This window comes from Heptranchias perlo, chromosome 1, assembly GCF_035084215.1.
Source record: "Heptranchias perlo isolate sHepPer1 chromosome 1, sHepPer1.hap1, whole genome shotgun sequence".
Classification (NCBI taxonomy): domain Eukaryota; kingdom Metazoa; phylum Chordata; class Chondrichthyes; order Hexanchiformes; family Hexanchidae; genus Heptranchias; species Heptranchias perlo.
In genome coordinates this window covers 165,480,130-165,499,636 of record NC_090325.1, presented here as the reverse complement: position 1 = coordinate 165,499,636, position 19,507 = coordinate 165,480,130, and positions in this window count along the sequence as shown.

Here is a 19,507-nt window from a genome sequence, read left to right as displayed (position 1 = left end):
GTGTGTGCGCGCGCGCATGGTACTTTAATGATATATTTAATAATTGGGTAGAGTACACCGAACCTCTTCCGTTCAACTTGAGTACAGTATATCTGCATTATGAAATACAGACGCTTCTTTTGTTGTTGTCCTGTCTCTGAGTGTTTCTTTGCGGCGACCTGTGGCTCTTTGGCTGGTTTCATTTGTGCAGGAAATCGCTCATTCATTAACCCTCTGGCTTCCCTTTCATCTGAAGTCTGACTGATCATTAAGCCGCCCTTTCACACCGGAACGGCCGAAGACCCGTTTAAAGAAATTAAGGGATTTATCTGTTAGCCCATCATCTCTTCCAGACCAGTTACCAGGGATTTCATCAGGCGAGAAGATGTCAGGCCCCGAGGCGAAGGAACTAACCAAGTGGGGCTTCAAAGAACTGTAAACTACAACGCCAAGGTCCGCAGGAACTGCAGATCGGGTTTAAAGAGACACCATCCCTGCTGTGTGATCGACATAATATGATCAGATACAGACATATCCACTCTGCAATAACCCCTGCTCCCGAAAAATGCAGATTTCGTATTAGATACAAAAATACATCAAGAACCAGTAGTCTAACTGACTTCATGCATTCCGAGTTAACCAACCCCACCCCACCCCCTCTTTATATGAAGGGCGTTCTAAAACTGAGAATTAGTTTTAACTTTTGTAAAAATCATATTTTTAAAGAGGAATACTCCTGCTTTGAAATCATTGTTTGAAGAGAGGCCTCATATGATGTATTTTTAACAGGATTTTTCTAATTGATTCATTTATGTTTCGGTTGTATTCCTGTAAAACCACAACGCTTGTTTTCCAATTGTTTCTGCTGAAGGGAGTCATGGGCATAGACACTTAGGATAAGATGTGGCACAGATAAAATCAAGGGGGTTAATTCAGTGCGAGCTTTAACCAGTCTCTTTTTTGATATCAGTTAAATTACGTCTCTAATTCTCATTATTGAAAGGTAATTGCAGTGATGACAGTAACTAATATCTGCCGTTTTAATACCTTCCCCCATTGACGTTTATTACGAGTACAGTACTGGGTGTTCCTTTGTTAACGTTTAATTATATTCATAGGCGTAAACTTCCTGGGTGCCACGGGGGCCATCCTATTTAAAAAGGGTTTATTGAATCCAACGAGCTGAACTGGGAACAAAAACAGTTGATGCCTGTTTCTTACACAGTCCGGTGTGATTAGGACATTTCGACTGTAGAAAATAGGTAATGTCTCTTTAACTGAATTTATTATTAGTGTTCTTTGTCATAGGCCAGAATTACTTTATTTTGGGATCAAAGTATCTCCTATTCAGCGTGTACGGTCGGTGAGGGAGACACACTGGGGTTTCTGCTGCGACCCCCCACTTCCAACACAAACATTGCAAACCTCCCCGTGACTGTCCATTTACAAATTCCTATTACACAAAGTAACCAATCAACAAGGAAAATGACCAATGAAGTTAAAGCGATAATGTCTTCTTTCCGGCCGTACGTAGCCGGGTCACTGTCATGGGTTCAAACATTGAATACTGCTTGGGCGAATGTAGGCAAACAAGTATATATGGGAGAGAAAGACGTGGATATGCCGATCTCCAACCAATTACTTATACTATATGTTAAATTCTGCTTTTCAAAAGTATGAGAGCTGGACGCTGCGATTTTAATCAATGTATGTATGGAGGTCTCAGGCTGTGTTCTCATGCCAATGAAAAGGCCGGCGGGGCTGTCAGGATGTGGGATGTGCCGTCACCTGTAGCTGCTGTTAGTTTTCACAATGAGCGAAAGGTTTCCCGAACCCTCCCGCTCTACCGGCTCTCAATGAGGCAGCCGGGCTCCTGGCTTGGGAGGGGGGAGGGGAGGGGAGATGGGCGGATAAAGAGATGTTTCGCTCGACTGAGTTCGGCAGATAGGATTCAAGCTTCACGGTACGAATGGTCTGGGGTTTGGTTATCTGACATTGATGAACGCTGTTTACCTTTTCATATGGTAAATGTGTCAGTCAGAGTCTAGGCAGAGGCAGTCAACCCAGTCTGCTCTATTACACATCGGGGCTGCTGCAAGTCGTACTGTGTTATGCTAACAAATTGGAAAACGCTTAACAACCAATGTTAGAATCGTTTTATGTACATATTCGCTTGTTTTAATTTTGGAAAGCTAAATTCTGTCGATATGTCATTTTTACTCTGAAACGTTTTGTAACAAAGTTTATATGGGAATTTAAAACAATTCTACACGTGGCAGGACTTACTCCAACTACAGATACATACCAGAAGGTATCTCACAATGTACATTTGAAATGCAAACATATTTTCCATCAGAAATTCAGAGTCACTTTATTGAGAAATTATTTTTATTTAGGGGAGATTGAGTAGAATAGGTCTATATTCTCTGGAGATTAGAAGAATGAGAGTGATCTCAGTGAAATGTATAAAATTCTTAGCAGGCTTGACAGGGTAGATGCTGAGAGGCTGTTTCCCCTGGCTGGAGAGTCTAGAACTAGTCTCAGGATAAGGGGTCGGCCATTTACGACCGAGATGAGGAAAAATATCTTCACTCAGTGGGTTGTGAATCTTTCGGATTCTCTACCTCAGAGGGCTGTGAGTCGTTGAGTGAGATCAATAGATATTTGGACACTAAGGGAATTAAGGGAAATGGGGCTAGGGCGAGAAAGTGAAGTTGAGGTAGAAGTTCAGCCATGATCTTATTGAATGGCGGAGCAGGCTCAAGGGGCTGTATGGTCTACTCCTGCTCCTATTTCTTCTGTTCTTATATTCTTACTCTCATTATTGCACTTACTGGGGTAACTCAGTTCAAACAGAAGAAGGACAACCAGCACATTGCAGAGAATCACTGCAGTGTTTCATACACATATTGACAAGAAATTGGCCTGTTTCGAAGCAGAGTTCCCGCACACTGGTAGTGAATATGCAACTGAATCTGCAACGGTGGAGCTCTCCAATGCATCGAACTTGTCACTTTTCTTGAATGGAGCTCATTCACCCAAATATTGTTGATGACTGAATGATACTGCACAGTTGGTATTTGTGCAGCAATGCAACTTTGGGGTCAGTAGCAAGGATACCTGGAAGAGGTGTTCTGGTACCTCCATTGAGCGGGATTAGCTGCAGTATAACTACAATACTGGAGTCTGGCTTAGTGATACCATTTCTGCCTCTGAGTCAGACGGTTCTGGGTTCGAACCAGTGGAGCCCAGAGTTCCAGCTCTGAATTCTAGGTCGACATATAGCGGGATATTCGCTTCCCATGGGTGTGAATTGCCCCCCACCCATTTTATGGGTTGTGGAAGCCTGTAAAACCCTTCTGCCATATAGAACTAACCTTCCTATTGGCTGGTATAATGATGTTACAGCCATGGAAGGAGTATTCACCTCCTGGCCTGTCAGATTGTTAATCACACTGTGGATCCTTCCACTACTTCACATTGTTCTCCATGAGATAATGTAAAGATAGGAAAACTACTCTAATACCACAAGACACCATGTTGTATACATGTGTCAATTGACAGCAGCACTATATGTTTAGCTGCTTTTATTTTGGTGTCAGCGAGGTGCTTATCTCTCCGGTTCCTGAAGCACACCTCTCTGCAGCCACTGATAATCCCCGGTGTAATACTGCTGGTTTCACTAAAACTTCTTTTTAAACCACATATTCCTGAATCCCAGTTTTAGCAAATCAGGCAGGTTTACACTTCGGGAACTGATGGCGCAAGCCTCCCCCCCTCCCCCCCCCCCCCCCACCACCATTACTAACATCACTATAAAATCAGTAAATGGATTTGGTTTCCACTTTGAGTAATGCAAAAGTGATAGTATAACTCTGGAGTCAGGCCCCAGTCTGATTTCAAAGTGCAGTCTCAGACCACTTGGGATTGACATTACAGAGAGGAGATCTCCAGTGTGCTTTCTGATCAGGTCTGGAGTCAGGCAGGGCTGTCCTCTCGCTGAGGTCTTGTTCATGTGTTGTATCGAGCCGTTTGCCGCGTCCATCAAGAAGGACGCAGGTATTGCGGGTGGGAGGGTGACAATCCTAGGCAGCGGAGGTTCTCAGGTTAAGGCATTCCTGTACATGGACGACGTCACCATCTTTTGCTCCGATCAGTGGTTGGTCCACAGACTAATGGGCATCTGCGACCAGTTTGAGCTGGCCTCGGGGGCTAGAGTGAACAAAGAAGGCCATCTTCTTTGGCAGGTAGGAGATCCGATCCTTTGTCCCCTTCACCATCAGGTCTAACTACCTGAAGGTGCTGGGGGCCTCATTCAGGGGGCCCCAGGCTTGCACCAAGAACCAGGAGGAATGGATCGCCAAGGCTAAACAGAAGCTTGGTATGTTGCGGGGTGGTGGTGGGGGGGGGTGCTACCTCTCCATGGCCAGAAGGAACCTCGTGATAAGGTGTGAGTTGCTCGTGGTGTTGCTCTACGTGGCCCTGATCTGGCCCATTCCCCACTGTTCTGCCGTCACAGTCACCCAAGCCATCTTTCACTTTGTCTTGAGGCCCAAGGTACACCGCATCTGCAGGGACACCATGTACAAGCCCCCAGATAAAGGGGGGTTGGGCAATCCAAATGTCGCCCTGATCCTGATGGCCACCTTTGTGTGTGACTGCCTCAGGATGTGTGTAGAGCCCCAGTATGCAAACACCAAGTTTCACTATGTGCTGAGTTTCTACCTCCACACTGAGAAGGTCGGGTCTGGCCACGCTGGCCGAGCAGACACAGGACGTCCCATCCAGTTGGCCTGTACCCCACCTGTCCCAGGTGGAGAAATTCCTGAGGAGGAACCCCTTTGACCACAAGGCCATCAGACAGTAGTCGGCATGTAACGTTCTGGGGGTTCTGCAGGGAAAGGAGAGGGTGGATCCGATCAGGCAGTTCCCCGACCAGACAGTCGAAGCCATTTGGCAGAACATCTTGTTGCTGGAACTGACCAATAGATACCAGTATGGAGCTTGGATGGTGGTGAGAAGGGCCCTTCCAATGCGGTCTTTCCTGCACTTACGGCTTCTCAGTACCCCCGTGAGATGCCCTAGAGGCTGCAGCAGGGATGAGACTGTCCCCCATCTCCTGATGGACTGCTCTTTTGTGCAGAATATGTGGAGAGAGATGTGTTGGTATCTGTCCCGGTTCATTCCCAACAGCTTGGTAACACAGGACGCTGTGCTCTACCAGCTGTTCCCCTGGATGCACACCGAGAAAGAGATCAACTGCTGCTGGAAGACCATCACCTCAGTAAAGGAGGCCCTTTGGTACGCCCGAAATCTGCTTGTCTTCCAGCTGAAGGAGCTGTCCACGACCGAGTGTTGCCGACTGGCACACTCCAAGGTCCAGGAGTACATGCTGCGGGATGCACCGATGCGAGGTGCGACCTACGCAAAGGGTCTATGGGGAAAGGCCATCATGTGAGGCCATCCCACATTGTATTGTACAGAATGTATTAGAAGACATGTACTGTGTTTTGAATTGTAATGATAGGATCAGAGTGTGTACGATCTGTATTGTATTTTTTGAATTGAACTGTATCCTTACATTTTATGAAATAAAGTATATTTTGAAATTTTAAAAAATCTAAAGTGTGACATTGATTCGGATTTTAAAAATGCCCACAAGATCCAAGGGGTATTTTTCTAAATTTATTCAGAGTTTAAAAAAATGTTCTTGAGAGTCTGAATGCGATGCTCCTGTCCATCCTCCCAAAACATTCACAATGCACGGATGGAGAGCCGGGTTCTGCATGAGTGTATAAGCATGGACCGGCAGAACTTTCAGTGCAATTAAGTCAGGGGCAGTTTCAGACCCATAGTGCAGCTTAATTGCAGCCTAAAGAAAGGTGAACTCCTGGGGAGCCTCTGGCCACTATCAGCGAATAGAAATTCTGCCGCCTTTTTGTTTCTGGCCGCAGATAGAACTCGGCCTGCCATAAGAGCCAGTAATGTGTTTTTTTCCATCTCTACTTGCCAAAGCTCTGGCGATATAAAAACAGAAAATGCTAGAAATGCTCAGCAGGTCAGGCAGCATCTGTGGAGAAAGAAACAGGTCTGGTGGCTAGAAACAAAGTTGCAAATGATACATTTCAAACAGCTGAGCAGGTATAAGCTGGCACACATACAGTTGTTAGTTTATTGCTTCACTGTTGTTGAATCCACCCTGCTAACTAAACGGGGCAAATTCCACCGCAGCAGAAGCCCAGGGCAATGCATAACCGTTTCTTCTTGAGAACCCTTATAAGTCTAAAGAGGGTATTGGACTATATCGTGCACAGTGAGTTCAAAGCTTGAGCTTTGTTTTCATTCTTTACTCTCTTGCATTCGTCCTGAATCAGAGTTCACCCATTAGTACAATCTACTTTGTGAACTAACATATACACTGGGTGTAATGTATGCCAACTAGCAAACAAAGAACAAGGAATGCAAGCCATTTCGAAAACGAAGGTGGAGGCAATACTTCAAACTAGACCACGATAAAATACAAATTAGGAAAAGGCAGATTTAGAACTGATGTCAGGAAGCTCCTGATACAAAGAGCAATCGAGGTATGGGATGGGCGTCTGGGTACAGCAGTAGAGATGAAAGCTCTGGAATCATTTAAGAAACAATTGGATGTGACGGTGGAAAGGCTGTCGGGTGTTTCTGGATGGATAAACTAAGAAGGGCCTTCCTCAATTGTATCTATCTTGTGATCTGGTCCTTTTCAATGGGTTTGCAGTCTGCAGGGGCGCCAAAGCTCGCTGTGTTATAGCGAGTCTCACTATATTGAGGCTGTTCTCATACCGCACTCAAAATATTCCACATCTCACTGATTTCTTTCCCTTTCAACCGTTAAATTATACGTACTTATGCTTGAATATGCGGAGTTCTATATTAACGGTATAACTCCTATCCCACACGTATACAAAATATACAACATTCATTAAATTAACTTCTAATTAAGAAATTCTTAATGAAGTGAAAGAAAATCCAGAAGTGTGAATGCAGAGCCAGAAATCCATCTTCTACTAAAACGCTTACAATGGGGAAATCTCCTTGCTTGTAACATTATTAACCAGTGGCTCAGAGCAGAGAGCTACATCATTTGAGAAAGCTGGAATTATAAGACCAATAATTATGCAGCGTTTTTTTGGAAGTGGCGTAATAAAACTTTTTCCACTCAAAAATAAAACAGGTGAAGAGTGATCGTAGCGGCCGACCTACGAGGTGAGAATGCGATGCTGTGTGGGGTTTGCCTTGCCTAACAATCTCCCTGGAAATCATCTGTCTAAAATTGAACACACGGGCGAGTCTCTCAGTTCCCTTCCCTCTATGCCATAAAATCTCATCGGCCATCCTACTGACCTCAAACCACATTTCACTGAATAGTTTCAACATATCCATGCAAACATTTTGAATTTAAAATCGTGGGCACGTCACACATGCCGTGTTGACGTGAGATTACGGTTTAGACATTCGGTGTAATTAGCTATTAAAATGAGTCGGTTAATCACCGCAGCCCGGCTCCTCTGTGGGGTGGCAACGCTGAGACGAAGGTTCGGCTGCAAATGTTCAGCGCGCAATTGGCTGGTTTCCTGTAATTGCGGCGGATGCCAAAGCTGTCTCTGTGATACAAGCGGATCGGACCCCGCCGAAACAGCCTCGCGGATTCTTCACATATTTTTAACTGAAGGAATCAAACAAAAATGATTATGTATTAAATTTGCTATAACTGTAAATTTTCTGCCTACAGGAACTCATCGCAAATCAAAGAGTTTATTTTCGCAGTCCAAAAAGCAGCGGCACTACATGATTTTACTGGTGTGTTACGTCTGCACGGTAATCCCTACCGTTCAATACAAATGGGTAGCTTTCAAGTAATTGTATAACTAACCCATAATAAAGTACTGCTAAGGGAACCTCTAATTAAAACTACTACTGTTTTGGAAAACCCCTTGTTTCCTCAATGGAATTATTTTCATACCATTTTATCAGAGCATCCTCCAATTGAATCATAGAATCATATATCGCAGAAGGAGATTATTCAGCCCATCGTGCCTTGTGCTGGCTCTTTGAAAGAACTATCCAATTAGTCCCACTCCCCTGCTCTTTCACCATAGCCCTGCAAATTTCTCCTTTTCAAGTATACATCCAATTCCCTTTTTAAAGTTACTATTGAATCTGCTTCCACTCCCTTTTCAGGCAATACATTCCAGATCAGAACAACTGGTTGCAAAATTTTGTTTTACATTATTAAAAAAACCAAAACACTGGTACATGTTTATTTTAGTTCAACCCTTTGATTGAGAACCCAATATTAAGGGCCAAGGCCCATAGTGCCAGCACCACAAAGGTTGAAAAAAGTATGAGATGAGGTAAATTGGGTAATAATGATTAGGTGACTCTATGATTAAGTTTTAAAAGTTGGGAAGAAGGGAAAACTGAATGAGTCCCACGGTATTGAGGTCCTGCAAAAGAATGAATTGGAATTCTGTGGTGAATCTCGATTTCAGCGCAATGAGGACTGTAGGGAGACGAGGATGACCTGTGTCCAGCAAAGTAGAAAAAAGACACAAAAGTCCAGGTCAGCAATGATCATAGTTCAATCAACAATTGGGGAGAGTGATAAGTTGTAAGAGAGAGGCCGGCTGCTGGTGATCCAAGAGCAATTACCTATCAGAAAAATTGCCCAAAGATTACAACTTTGCATAAAGAGTCCAGAAGGTAGTGAAAATACCATTTTGTGAACAGATCGAAGTGGTAAATTATTTGTCATAATAGACTTCTTGGTCCTAAAAAATATTATTTAACTTTTAGGATATTCCATAATGCATGGTCCAGCAATACAATTACATCATTTGTGTTATAACACTATTGAAATAAGGATTATGGAGGGAAGTGCATAATCCAGAATCACAAGTATCATGCACTTATAATGGAGTTGGAACCAAAAAGCAGTTGATTGATACTGTCACATTGCATTGGTTTTTGTTTGTTTAGATGATGTTTGGGAATGAACCATGTAGCATTGCAACTTTCATAAGGTTGAATTTTGGCTGAATTCAGAATTATTCTGTACTAAAAGTGCAGATAAATAGATTCCACTTGGTTACATATTTGATGCATTGTCAGCAGATGCTGGCAGAAGAATTGCAACCCAAATTTCCACAGACCATTCAATATAGTCCTTTTTCTCCAGTTTTCACCCTCTCCTGAAAGGGCTGACTCTTGGAATCAGCACTTTCAGGAGTTTGTAAAAACAGAAGCCCATTGGTACCTAAGTGATTATTTTTCATGAGTAAGCCTTGACACTGAGTACTGGCAGGATATTCAACTACAAAGGTCATCACAGTTAAGCCTAATCCTTTCCTCACCTAGCGCCACACTCACACCCATAGCCTTTCCAGGACAGAGTCACTAGTCCAATTATGACTATTCCAATGCTCTCCTGCCAGGCCTCCCACTTTCCACCCTCCATAAAGTTGAGCTCATCCAAAACTCTGCTGCCCGTATCCTAACTCGCACCAAGTCCCATTCACCCATCACCCCTGTGCTTGCTGACTTACATTGGCTCCTGGTCCAGCAATGCCTCAATTTTAAAATTCTCATCTTTGTTTACAAATCCTTCCATGGACCCATCCCTCCCTATCACTGTAACCTCCTTCAGCCCTACAACCCTACGAGATCTCTGCACTCCTCCAATTCTGGCCTCTTGCACATCCCCGATTTTAATCGCTCCACCATCGGCAGCCATGCCTTCAGCTGCCTAGGCCCTAAGCTCTGGAATTCCCTCGCTAAACCTCTCTGCTTCCCTACCTCTCCCTCCTCCTTTAAAATGCTTCTTAAAACCTACCTCTTTGACCAAGCTTTTGGTCACCTGTCCTAATAGCTTATGTGGCTCGGTGTCAAATTATGTTTGATAATGCACCCGCGAAGCGCCTTGGGATATTTTACTGTTGTTGTTGTTGTCGTCGTCATCGTCGTCGTTGTGATCATGAGCAGGAACCCCACCCCAGCTAGTATTTTCTCGTCTCAGTTCAGGGTCACTGAGGCCAGTAGTGGCTCCCCAACTATTGCTTTGATTGAGATCAGCCAACTCTGTACAGATGGGAAACTGAATCTGGGACCGTCTGGTCTGTATGACTCAGTATTACACCAGGCAATGCCTCATCTGTATCTATCTGTAATCTTGTGAGTCGACTGCTGAACCTCGGATCTGGCACCAGTATGTCAGCACAAGTGAGCTGTGAACTTGAGCATGATGAGGAAATTTGAATCAGAGTTTGGGATTCAGAATGCAATTTTTTGAATCCAAATTCAATATAATGAGTTTTTTAAAAATCACATTTTCTGCTCTCCTCATGCAAGGTTCCATGAGCACCACCTGGCTCTCCAATACCTCACTCCAAGTGGCTACTCTTGATATACGAGTATGGACAGCCAGTCTTAGGAATCTATGTGACTGTGGAGGGCACTTGATCCTGTCCTCACCCAATGTCCACACATGTACACTTCCAGGAGGGATCTCTGGACAGTGATGAGCAGCAGGAACCTTGGCACAGTTTTCTTCTCTCAAACCTTAGGATACTGAGTGCAATTGTAGCAGCTTCTCTGACATCTGGCTGAGATTGTCTAATTTGTCTGAGACCTTAAAGATCTATTTAGTTCAGTATTATACTACACGACGGCTTTACTCACTGAGGCATTGGTGGGATTTATATCCCTTGAATTCACATAAATATTTAAGTGCCTGGTATGAATGAATGCTATACAACACAACTCATATATACATATGATATATATACATATGATTATAATGCTCTTGTACTGTGGTTATTATCTGTGGGGTCAATTTTCTGGATCTTTCCTGGATTTTATGGAGAAATTGCTTGTGGAAGAAAAGTAACCCCATGATGCCTACTGTTTGTAAAGTTTAGTGAACCCATCAGTGTGGAACTGTGATTGTCAACAACTTAACATGCAGGAAATGAACCTATTATTTCATATAAGAAACAAGCTGGTCCCCATTCCATGTGTGTCTCAGGTGCACAATTCCCAAATCCATCCACAGAAAACGACCGAGAGAGCATTAGTAACAGGGCCAATGCCGTGCTTACCACTCTGTACGCTGATAACCTCCTTCCACAATTGGTGATTGATTCAAGGTGCTCGATACTACTGTTTCTTGTTGTTATTAAACCATTGGAAACATGACCAAAACTTGAACATTTTGTTATATCAACCTCATGTCTTGTGAATGATGCATTTAGCTGGATGACTGAGGTAGGACACCACATGATTTGGGAAGACAGTATAATAAACAGGATACACAATATACTTTTCCTTTGGACAGAAGTGTGCCTTGTGTCTTTTATTCATTATAGTCAATCTGATCAACAATTTGCCTGAAAGCTATCCTCAGCTTTATTTGAGTTGCTGTACCTGCCACTGCACTGTCCTAAATAAGTTACTTTAAGTCTTTCAAAATATAAATACCATCAGCCAACTAAAGACGGGACTCAAGAGTTATTTGTTCAACCTGAGCTAAACTTTTAACTAGGCAGTTAGTTACACAAAAAGAGCCGCTTCCTCAGTAAACTATTTTAAAAGGTGGGGGGAAGCTGAGACAAGCCAGAAGGGCTGCATATCATGATGCTACTGTATATGAGTGATCTGATGATGTGATTCAACGTGGTTTATGGTATTAAGTTGAATGTAAAGGAATGAAAAATTTTGTCAAATGCTTTTTCATGAGGACAGTTCCCCATTAATACTACCATGAAAATTAATAGACAATAATGAAAATTAAATGAAAATTAATAGACAATAACTTCAACAGATTCAAAGTTAGTAATTGTTTGCATAATTCTAGTCTAGGACTCTCCCCTTTAAAATGAGTTAATGGGAAAAATGGTTTCAGCAGTAAAATTTGCAGCAGTAATTTTCCCCTATAGTGCTCTGGGGAATCAGTGTCCTAGGCGTGGTTTAGAGGAAAATAGGGCCGAGAACCATTATATTAGGTCTCCGCTCCCACTGCGCTGTCCCAGGATTTCACTGAACTTCCCTAGTAGTTGTAAGTGGGCCTCTGTTTGTAGCAGATCCATTATCAGGGTGATAATGAAGGGGGAAGGCATGTTCCCGGCCTCCTACTTTATTTTTTCATGGTTACTTTCATTAAATGGCCCAGTGTGGGGGAGCCTGAAGAAAATTTGTGCAAAGATCTGCCCCGAGATTCCTACAGACCAGAGGGTCTGCAGGGATCGCAGGGATAGGCTGAAGATTGTTCAGGCAAGTTAAAAAATTGTTACTGATTCCTCCTTCATGATCAAAAGGCCTCAGCTCTCCAACAGCAGCCAGAAGGTCCTGATGGCAGTGGCCAGGAGCACAGCTGCACTCTGATTTCCTCCTCAATCTTTTGGCACAAGGACCAACCACACCGTGCCTGCATCTGGAGTTTGCTCAGACCATGCAAATGAGGAGCAGGAAAATCACCAGATCCTCAGTACCGACAGATGCAGCACATCTCAGGTTTTATATTAATTTATTATCATGTTGCAATCTTGTTAGCAATTTATTAAATGTGCTCTATTGTGTTTGATTGGAATAAATTGTAAACAATTTTACAACACCAAGTTATAGTCCAGCAATTTTATTTTAAATTCACAAGCTTTCGGAGACTTCCTCCTTCCTCAGGTAAATGTTTTCTGAGGAAGGAGGAAGTCTCCGAAAGCTTGTGAATTTAAAATAAAATTGCTGGACTATAACTTGGTGTTGTAAAATTGTTTACAATTGTCAACCCCAGTCCATCACCGGCATCTCCACATCATTGGAATAAATGGTAGAGAAGGAGAGAGAGGTAATTTATATCCCAGTGATTTGTGGGTATTAAAACAATAGTGCAAAATTAATAAATCACTAATGAAACGGAAAGTATTGACAACCTTGTAATATATATTTATTGAGATTTCACATTTTATGTTCACTCAAAACTCATCTCAAACCTTAAAATGAATGGTAGCCCCCAGTGCCGGTCGCATAGTACCACAGCACCCTGCTCCTTACAGTGTTGCTCTATAAGCCTCAATGACCATTTGAAGTGCCTTGTCTGCACCTAACTGATGGATATAAGTAATTGCCTCATTTCCTATTCCACTGTTATTTCATTATTTGTCTTTTTCCTGCCTCATTAGTTTAATAATTATTGTCCCTTACATCATTGATTATGTAATTTGTTGCCTTTTACTGGAAAGTTGCTCCGGAATTTCCAGAATATATTAAATACAATGGTGGCTTTATAAATGTCACTGAGAGGAAATTGATGTTAAATAACCTTGGACTAAATCTTAAACAGAATATAATCATGTAAATAATCAGAAAAAGACTGATCCTAAATGGATCAGGCTACAGTACCTTCATATGTGCACAGCTGCTGAATCCTGTTCTACACCAAACCTCTCCTGCCTGGTAATTCACTGAACCTTGCCATGCATTCTCATGGATTATGATTGAAAGCAGGCAAACCTAAGGCCTTGTTCAATGCTGATCAGGGGATGGTTCTTAAATTTATATTTTTGGATTCATTTTTGTTCTTTTCAAAGTGAGGAGTGTCAGTTCAAGGAAAAAGAACATTTTCCACAAGTTGCAACTTCAGACACTCTGAGGTGTAGTACACCATGAGTTGTATGTTGGGTAAAGCTTTCTTCACACTGTCCTCTATACTGGGCCTTAATTCTAACCTCCAAAGCACCCTCACTGCACTGGTATGACATTTCCATTTCCCTCTTCGGCTATCTTTATGATGTTTCAATAGCGAGATTATCAATTAGGTGAGATTGACCAAATCATTTCACGTAGGACTCTACAGCTGTCAGTGACAGTAAACTTTGATCATATCAGTTTGGGTTGGATTCCAACCCAAGTCTCAAAAGTGAAAGGAGCCTGTGCCATCCACATCTCCCCACTCTCTAGAAAGTGCCTCTACAAGATTCTTTTTTACACTCTTTTGGGATTTTTAAAAATTAAAATAATACTGTAATGCTTACTCCGACCACATTATTAATCTATATTTGGGGTAGATACCCGGTAACGTTAATCAAGGCCAGAGAGATCTTCTGGACTAATCCTCGACTGCCTAACGGGGTCGGAGAGGAATTTTCTAGATTTTTTACCCCTTACTGACCTGGGTTTTTATCTGGTTATTTGCCTCTCCCAGGAGATTACATGGCTTCCAATGGGGTGGGGAGTGTATGTATTGTGATGCACGGCACCACAACTGTATGGGACAAGCTAGATGGACCTACAGGTCTTTTCTTCTCCATCATTTCTCATATGTTCATATTGTTAACTACTTTAATGTTTAGCTTGCATTTTTAACCTTTCATGTGCATCCATTGAAACAAGAGATAAACATAATTAGATTAAATAAAATCCCCTTTGCGCTTCCCTTGTGCTCAATGTGGCAATTGGGAGGCTCCAATTGACACCATTGCCCCTGGGCTAAAAGAGGGTAAATGAGTGAAAGCTGCTGCTCATGATCACTATCCAGTGACTACTGATGGAAGGTGTACATTTGTGGGCATGAGCTAAGGACACACAGCCTCAGCTGTAATGCCCTGTTGACACTGCTTGTCTAGGTTCATTCATGAACAATTGCAACTTGGTCAAGGTACCAGAGGGATGCTGTAGAACTGTACCCAGCATTAATTAGTACCTTCAGGAAAGGAGAAGAGAAAATTGCCGTGAAAAAAGATAAACTCTTAAAAAGGGTCCCTTCTAGCTTCAAATTCTAATCACCCACTTTTGTCTTCTCTTGTCCCAAAGATGCTGAGTACGGTTCCATGAGCTCCACAACCCTCCAGTACTCCAAGTGTCCATACATGAGCCAATGGTGGAACACTATTTGATGATGAGGGCATCATAGTTAAGCCTGATCTTGTTCTCAACTGATATCTACACCTTCCAACAAAAGTAACTGCATAGTGATCAGGAACTGAAACAGATGATTTTTCCTCTCTTTAGCCCCAGAGCACTGATGCCAATTGTAACCCACATATTACCACACTGAGCCATCAAGGGAGCTCAAAAGGATTATCTTTAATCCAAATATTTATCTGAAATCAGATAACTCAGCACATCCTGGTCTGTATGGCTCAGTACCGTTCCAAGCAGTGGATTTACCAATTGAGATATGCGTGGGAGCTTGTCATCCTATTGTTGAGAATAAACACAATAGTTATAATGAAATTACATTCTAAAACAATTAGATGTGAAGTAAAGAGCAAAGAATGATAGACAAAAACAGAGAGAAGAGTGGCAAGAGGGAAAGCAAAAGGTGAGGGGAAAGAAAATGAAACAACACAGTACTTTACCAACTTCTAGTTGATCTGATTTGAGCTATTTTGGAATTCTATGTAAAACAGGACAGTAGATACTACTTTTAAGTCCTATTCATTGATTGTGTGCTTGTGATGCAAATACAAGTTCCATTTAACATTGAGTTCAATGTGCATTGTTTACTATAGCAAGGGCAGGATTGATTCTATTAATAGAATGGTCATTATTGCCCATACTTGTTAGGTGGCACGTCATGTTTTGGGATTTTTTGACCATTTTTCCAGAAAAGATTTGGAAAAAGAGTTACTTTAAAATTTTTAATTTTTTTTTAAAGGTCCATAAACTATTAAAATCAGGAGTGATGAGATTCCACATTTTTTAAAGTTAATTTTTAGTGCCAGAGAGGTTGTTTGGCAGTCATTAAGACATACCATGTTGTTAAAACTTAGTTTAGACTTAAAAAACTGAGTGTACCTGTTTTGTGGCAATATCAATTAGTTTCCAGCTGGGCAGGAGAGCAAGTTGGCACTGGTCCATTAATTCAATTGATTGTAGCCAGCGATGTCTCTTTAAGGCAAAGCTGTCAGATTGCCATTATTTTAATGTGAACACCCTTTCTAATGAACATATCATTTTCTTAAGATACCATGTAAAGCACATAAATATATATACCATGAAATTTTAACTTCAGCACGAGACCAGCTGAACCCCTAAGGAAATGGGAGGAAGATTTGGTTACATTGGGTTTCCGACGTTTTTGCCAGTTTCCGCATTGCCTTATATAGGATGGAATTTCGTATATCTCCTATAATGCAAATGACGGGCTAGGATAGGACATGAGTCTTTCCTAATTGGAGATAACCTATTTATTATTAATGACTTTGATATTAAAGGGATGGAAGTTGTTGACAAGCTAAAAGGTCAAAAAACAAACAAATCAGCAGAGACAGATGGTATTTATCCCAAAGTACTGAGAGATACTAAGGAGGAAACTTGTGAGGCATTGATGGTGATTTTGAGCAAGCTGATGGACATTGGGGTGGTACCATTAGACTAGAAACAAGCTAACTTGATGGTATTTTCAAAAAGGTGCAAAGCAGAAACATGCAACTACAGATCCATTAGTCTTATTTCAGTTCCATGTAAAATAATTAAATTAATTATCAGGAATAAACTTGAGGATTATCTGTACAATAATAACTCAGCGGTTCAAGAAGGCGGCTCACCACCACCTTCTCAAGGGCAATTAGGGATGGGCAATAAATGCCGGCCTCGCCAGCGATGCCCACATCCCATGAACAAATTATTAAAAAAAAGTAAATAGCAGTCAACATGGTTCCAGAAGGAGAAGCTTCTCCCTGTCTAACCTCATTGACTTTTTTGGGGAAGTTGTATTCCAAGTGGACTGTGGAAAGCCCTAAGATGTGGTATACTTAGACGTTCAAGAAGCATTTATGTTGTTAGTGGAGTTATGTCAGTTGGGGGGGGAGGGGTGCTGAGTAAAGTGCCCTGGGGATCAGAATTGGGGCCACTGCTGTTCCTAAATTGCATCAGCGATGTAGATTCAGAAACTCAATATAAATTGGTCAAATTTGAAGACGATAACAAACTAGGATGGGCAGTTCCTTCTGAGGAGAAAGCACATGAAATACAAAATGAATTGGACACAATATGTAAGTGAGTGGAAAAATGGGAGATGAAATCTTATATGGACAAGTGTAAGGTACTGCGCATAGGAGGGAAAAATAGGTGACATACATATTCCATGAATGGTGCTGAAATCCTGCTAAGGATAAAATCAAAAGAAATCTAGGGGTCTTAGTAGACTCAATGCTCAACATGTCCAACCACTGCAGAACAATGATCAATAAAGCAAACAGTATCCTGAACTATACAGCCAAACAGTAGAGGACAAGTCAGAGGAAGTCATGCTCAAATTGTATAGCATGCTGGTAAGACTGCACCTGAAGTGCTGTGCCCAGTTCTGGTCTTCAAGACACAAAGGAGACATTCACGTGCTGGAGGCAGTGCACAGAAGGCTGATCCCTAGTGTCAGAGGTTTGAGTTATGATGAAACGCTGGAGAATCGTGAACTTTTCAGCCTCAAAAGGAGACGAGTAAGAGGTGATCCCCCTCCATGCAGCTGGAGGGTGGCCTTCAGCGCCAACAGATGATGACTTTGACATCTCGGCTGTATAATCATATTGACTGGCACCCAAGTAACTCCTTGCAGGGAGGATGGAAAGTTCAGCAGGTGAATCATCAAGACTACCTCATGGCTAAATGGGTAAATGCACCGTATGGTGTGGTACTGAATCATTCAGACCAGAAGGATCTCAGGTTCGTTTTTTTCATTCGTTCATGGGATTTGGGCATCGCTGGCAAGGCCAGCATTTATTACCCTTCACTAATTGCCCTTGAGAAGGTGGTGGTGAGCTGCCTTCTTGAACCGCTGCAGTCCGTGTGGTGAAGGTTCTCCCACAGTTCTGTTAGGTAGGGAGTTCCAGGATTTTGACCCAGCGGCGATGAAGGAACAGGGAGATGTTTCCAAGTCAGGATGGTGTGTGACTTGGAGGGGAACGTGCAGGTGGTGGTGTTCCCACGCGCCTGCTGCCCTTGTCCTTCTAGGTGGTAGAGGTCACGGAGAAGCCTTGGCAAGTTGCTGCAGTGCATCCTGTGGATGGTACACACTGCAGCCACGGTGTGCCGGTGGTGAAGGGAGTGAATGTTTAGGGTGGTGGATGGGGTGCCATTCAAGCGGGCTGCTTTGTCCTGGATGGTGTCGAGCTTCTTGAGTGTTTTTGGAGCTGCAAGTGGAGAGTATTCCATCACACTCCTGACTTGTGCCTTGTAGATGGTGGAAAGGCTTTGGGGAGTCTGGAGGTGAGTCATTCGCCGCAAAATACCCAGCCTCTGACCTGCTCTTGTAGCCACAGTATTTATGTGGCTGGTCCAGTTAAGTTTCTGGTCAATGATGACCCCCAGGATGTTGATGGTGGAGGATTCGGTGATGGTGATGCCATTGAATGTCAAGGGAAGGTGGTTAGATTCTCTCTTGTTGGAGATGGTCATTGCCTGGCACTTGTCTGGCACGAATGTTACTTGCCACTTATCAGCCCAAACCTGGATGTTGTCCAGGTCTTGCTGCATGCGGGCACGGACTGCTTCATTATCTGAATGATTATCATTATGTTGAATTAGCCGAAAGCAACTCACTACAGTTAGCCTCAGCACCCTTAGTCTAGGGAAGTAAAAAAAATTGGTCATAGTTGCTGCGCCTGATTGCTATTCAATAACACCTGTTGAAAAGTGCGCATTGTGTGAGTTTTGAATGAGTACAGGTTGTGATGTTCCCATGGTCAAATCAACTGTTGTCTAGGCTCACATTTAGAGAATCGGTGGGGTAATGGATTACTTCTGATGTCTGTGGATTGGTAACCCTGCTTGAGTCACCGCATCTTCAGAAGAGCCATCCTGCTCAGGTCCCACCAAAGACACCACTCCCTAGCTTCTAGTTTTATGCTGCTCTTCGGCTACTGATTCAGGCTGAACCCAATGGTGTGCAACCTTGGTGTCCTATTTGATCCTGAGCTGAGAGTCAAACTGCAGTTCCTAACAATTCCCAAGACAACCTATTTCCACTTCTGCATCATCACCCACCTTTGCTCTTACCTTACTCTCACTCTCATTCATGCATTCATCACCCCCAAGCACAACTTCTTAATCATCTCTTTGCTGGCCTCCTGAGTTCCATTCTACATAAACTACAAGTCATCCAAAATTCCTTCACCCTCATCCTATACCACACTAAGTCCTTCTCTCCTATCCTTGCTGACCACAATTGGTTTTCCATCCCCCAACATTTGAATTCAAAATCCTTTTCACCAATTACATCCCTTCTCAGCCCCACCCCTCTCTACCTCTGCAACCTTCTCTAGCTCTATGTGCTAGCATGCACCCTTCAATCTTCTGACTCTGGCCTGCTTTGTGGTCCCCTTTATACCTTTGATAGCAAAACCTTCAGCCTTCTTAGCCTGAGACTCTGGGATGTTCTCCCTAAACCCTTCTGTTTTGCTATCGTTCTCCCTTATTTCAAAGCCTCACCTCTTTGACTATAGCTTCAGCCAACCTCTCTTAATTCTTCTCCTACCACCACTCAGTATCCATTTTTACCCCT